Source organism: Macrobrachium rosenbergii, chromosome 51, assembly GCF_040412425.1.
Source record: "Macrobrachium rosenbergii isolate ZJJX-2024 chromosome 51, ASM4041242v1, whole genome shotgun sequence".
Taxonomy (NCBI): Eukaryota; Metazoa; Arthropoda; class Malacostraca; order Decapoda; family Palaemonidae; genus Macrobrachium; species Macrobrachium rosenbergii.
In genome coordinates, this window is record NC_089791.1 from 37,187,383 (window position 1) to 37,192,382 (window position 5,000).

Sequence of the window (5,000 nt, forward strand, 5' to 3'; positions counted from 1 at the left end):
GAAGCAGCAGTATTAGAGAGAGAGAGAGAGAGAGAGAGAGAGAGAGAGAGAGAGAGAGAAGAGAGAACGAAAATTCCGCCTGTCCAGGCAAAGGAAATTTCTGCACCATCGGATATATATATAAGGCGGGCGAGCCCATATTCCATGCAAAATAAATTAAGGGGAGGTATTCAGAGGTGTCATTAAGGGATACGCGAAGATTAGGAGGCAGGAGAATGGTTAAGTGAATCTCACGTCCCATGGACCATAAAGGGCAAACTCTATTACCAGCCCTTTTAGCTGTAAAAGACGGAATCACCACTATGTGTCCCTTCCTTTCTTTTACGCAACATTTATTTTCTAGAGGGAGAAATTATCCCTCATGACGCAGAGGAAAAGAGGGATTTATATTCCAGAATGCGGAGAAGATAGATCTCTTTGGATGCCTCAGGTTATGGAGTAATTGCCTCCTATCTGATGCCTCAGGTTATGGAGTAATTGCCTCCTATCTATGTTGATACATTAATGAATAAGAAATCTGACAGTAATGAAAAAAGTAAACTTTACGTAACAAACTATGGGACATCTTGTTTGTAATCCTGCTTATCACTTAGGAATTTTACATGAAAACACGGAAGAAGGATTCAAAAGGTTCGAGTTACATAAAGGACACTGGTCGTCTGTAAAGTAAGTTCATCCTTTAAAAATGGCTGTAAATAAATGAGTGCGTCCCAAACTATGTTAGAGTGGTTTTAATGTTACTTAATTTGTGAATACCATGTCTGTAATTGTATTAAAATAACATTATATTGCAGACTACCATGCGGCACATATTATTACGTAGACAGAAATAATTCTTTTAGAGTCATTGACTATTACAGAGCGGCTAAATTATATAAATAGTACAGCATATTTTTTCACTAGCTTTGTCAGGAAAGTAATTCAAAGGTAATGTTTAATAAATTAGGAAAACACAAATATTTTGATTTCAAGGCAGTAAATGAGGACGCATATTATTAATTTTCTTATAAGAAAATGAAAATAGGAAAAAATCTGATAAAAATATTAAACCTTTAAACATGCAATAATAAATTAATCTTTTGGGTGATGAATTTCATTTCGAGATGTAAAAATTCGTCGGACAAATAATGCTTTTCAAAACACATACTATAATGAGCATTTTTTTTTATTCAGGAATAGGAAAACTAGGAAACAGCTAGTCTGTATTTCCCTCTGAAGGGTTGGTAATGGAAGAAAAGAAAACGAAATCATATCCGTTCAAAGAAGTCCTTTTCCGCCTACCAGACAGTAATTGTCGCTCATAATCTTAGCCAAAAAGCCTCATAATTGAACAAAACCATTGCCGGGAAGTGTAAAAATGAAGTTTTATCACGCCCAAAAGGAAACCTAATGGATTCTTGTAACCATTTATGCGACACTGTAATGTAGAGAAAGTACAAGACAAAAAGTGCAAGACTCTCATAGTTAACTGAAGTAAGTACGTAAACGAGCTTAAGCACCCTTTGATTACTATTTTGTTAAAAAGTAATTTTTCGATGAACGATCAAGCATACACTAACACACACACACACACACACACACACACACACACAAGCGCATCTGACATTAGATAAGACCTCTCTCACCTTGTCATTGGCTAAACGTCTGATGGAAGGAGCAATTGTCTGGCCAAAGTGTGATGACTGATCTTCTTTTTCCCATTTCCCGCGAGACTGATGGTCCTTTGTGTCGCTCTGTTACCTCTGTTGTCTGCAGCCCTCACATCTCGCCATGTTCTGGATAAGAAGATGAACACATGACATCGTAATGTGTACCCCACGTCTTTATGTGAAATATGATGCAGTATTGAGGAGTATTTAGATTTTAGTTCAAATAATAGTGAGAACTCCTTTAGTTTTTAGAATTTAATTTTGAGGCTTCTTAAAAATATAAATCTAGTTCCTCATAAATGAGTTCAAAAGATGTGAAAAGTAAATCTTTTCATATTTCTGGAGCAGAAATAGTTCCTCATTGGACGGGTTGGTATCGTTTTCTGCTTGGCCCGCGTTCGATTCTCCGACCGGCCAATGAAGAATTAGAGAAATTTATTTCATGATAGAAACTCATTTCTCGTTATAATGTGGTTCGGATTCCACAATAAGTTGTAAGTCCCATTGCTAGGTAACCAATTGGTTCTAGCCACGTAAAATAAATCTATCCTTTCGCCAGCTCCTAGAGAGCTGTTAATCAGCTCAGTGGTCTGGTTGTTACTAAGGTATACTTAACTTGTAGCGGAAATATGGTAACTATTCAGTATAACCCCATAAGACAATGACATTTCATGCATTTTTGTTTCTGTCATTGATATAAACAGTTTTTGCCACACTTAGTTATTATGAAAAAATTAATAATTTCTATTTAACATAATAATTATGTAACATACTGTATATCTTTTCATGTGAAAGGCAAGGGCTTAAAACACAGTGCATTTAAACGCTAATTTTCAGTCTATATTGATAATTATCTAGACAAAAAGAAATGTCATAAAAAGCAAATATTTAATGTGTTTCATAGTTTGTGTATATATATATATACATACACACATATATATTATGAATAAATTTATATATACATATATATATACATATATACACATACATACACACATGTATGCGAGTGTGTATGAAATTCCTTCAGTAATCAAGTAAAAGCATGTTGCATGATTCCACTGATTTATGTCAATAAAATCATCTTTAAAATTGTAATGAAATGAAACAATAAAGCAAAAAAAAAAAAACTCTAAAATTAAGCGAGTAAAGATCTCTCCTTTTCTGGTGAAACAGAATCGTAACCTTTGGTTTCCTTTGAGAACTGGTTTGAACTGAATTCGCTTTTTGCAAAAGGGAGGGGAATTTGCATTCTGATTTTACAGGAATTGGACAAAACATCCCAGTCTCAGTGGGAACGAGCAACGAGACCGGTGCACCCTCTCGATGAAAGAGTTCAGAGGACAGAAAACCTTGGGAAGAGAGAGAGAGAGAGAGAGAGAGAGAGAGAGAGAGAGAGAGAGAGAGAGAGAGAGAGAGAGAGAGAGAGAGAGAGTGGGAGGAACTTAGAGTTGTTTGGTTTTCTGATTTCTGTTATGAAGTCAACGTTGAAGCCATCTCTCATCAAGAAGTTGTAATGACTTATTATTACTCTAACTGATTTTTAAGGAACTCCCGTAATAAGAGTTCTAACCTAAATATGGATCTCGAACGCTAATGCAAAAGAGGGTTATAAAGTTCAAATGGAAAGCAAACCACGATATATAAAACAGATAATACAATGATACAAAGATGCACACACACACATATATATAGTATATATGTTATATATATATATATATATATATATATATATATATATATATACACACACACACACACATGTATATATATATATATATATATATATATATATATATATATATATATATATATATTCATAAACACACATATATATGCTTTGTGTGTGTGCATCTTTGTGTAATTGTTTTATTTTATGTTTGCTGATGATTGCTTTCATTCGAACTTTATTACCCTCTTTACACACACACACACACAAACACACACACACACACACACACACACACACACATGATATATATATATATATATATATATATATATATATATATATATATATATAAATCATACATAATATTAATTACATCCATTTATTATTGTTTTATATCCAGTTCACTTATATTTCGGAAATAACTTGCACCCAATGTAATTATTAGTGACGTTTCAGTGGTCACCATTTACTGTACAAAATAGTTTCTAAACCAGAAAGCGGTTCGAATCTGAATGGTAACTAAATATCAATGATAATTCCCCTTGGATGTAAGTTATTTTCCCAGGACATAGTTGAATGAATATCAAACGATACATATAGATTAATAATTGTATATATAAAAATGTCAAGGTGTAAGTGACAAATCATTTAAATATACATTCATACATACGTATACAGTATATATATATATATATATACACATATATGTATATATATTATATATATACATATATAGTATTATATATATATATATATATATATATATATATATATATATACTATATAATATATATATATATATATATATACTATATTGTAAATAGGATTACTAGCTTGAACACAGTTTTGTCCAGTTCCACGTTCTATTCACAATCATATTCTTTCATTCCTAATCAGCCAGACAAATTACTACGATCTGTCGGACATATATAGTTCATTAAACTTTCAACTCGGTCCTGTGCCTGGAAAAATGGTCACACCAGATCTAGAATACATAAAATAGCAGAGGTCCCAGTCCCCCACCTTTTATATTTCCTGTCTTCTTTATTTCCATTTATGGACACTGTTCATCCATGTAATACTATCGTTTCGCTGGACAGGTAAACCCAGAACCATAAAGTTCAGTTTATGCAGTTTTCTTTTTCAAACATTCTAAATAAAAACACCACCAGGATGTTTCCATCTCATATCCCTTCACCTCAGGTATAAATATTCAGGTCAAGGTATTTTTAACCAACATGTATTTTTAGAGTGTGGACAGGGCTTCCATTTTTCAATGATATGCAAACGTTGTGCCATAGTACTCTCTTGTAAGTGTTCTTTCTTTTTTTTTTAGTGGGGAGGGAAGGCGCAGTGGTGTGGGAATATATTAATATTTATGCAAACTAAAGGACTGTAAGCTTGTATTGCTTTTCTATATTCTCTGAAGTGTTTTCTTTTTAGTTTTCTTTAAAAGAAGACTATTGTGACGGCTTTGTCTGTTCGTCCGCACTTTTTCTGTCCGCCATCAGATCTTTAAAACTACTGAGGCTAAAGGGCTGCAAATTGGCATGTTGATCATCCACCCTCCAATCATTAAACATACCAAATTGAAGCCCCCTAGCCTCAGTAGTTTTTATTTTATTTAAGGTTAAAGTTAGCCATAATCGTGCGTCTGGGAACGCTATAGGCCAGGCCACCAC

The 5,000-nt window shown here is 33.5% G+C and overlaps 1 long non-coding RNA gene across 4 annotated transcripts in view; it reads right to left on the reverse strand.

The window, feature by feature from the left end:
* The window catches only part of LOC136833318 (uncharacterized), a 436,806-nt gene that overhangs the window by 334,703 nt on the left and 97,103 nt on the right, over window positions 1–5,000 (reverse strand). For all 4 annotated transcript variants that reach the window (XR_010851420.1, XR_010851421.1, XR_010851418.1 and 1 more), the window contains one exon: window positions 1,626–1,775. This is a non-coding gene — a long non-coding RNA (uncharacterized lncRNA). The remainder of the gene's footprint in view (window positions 1–1,625; window positions 1,776–5,000) is intronic.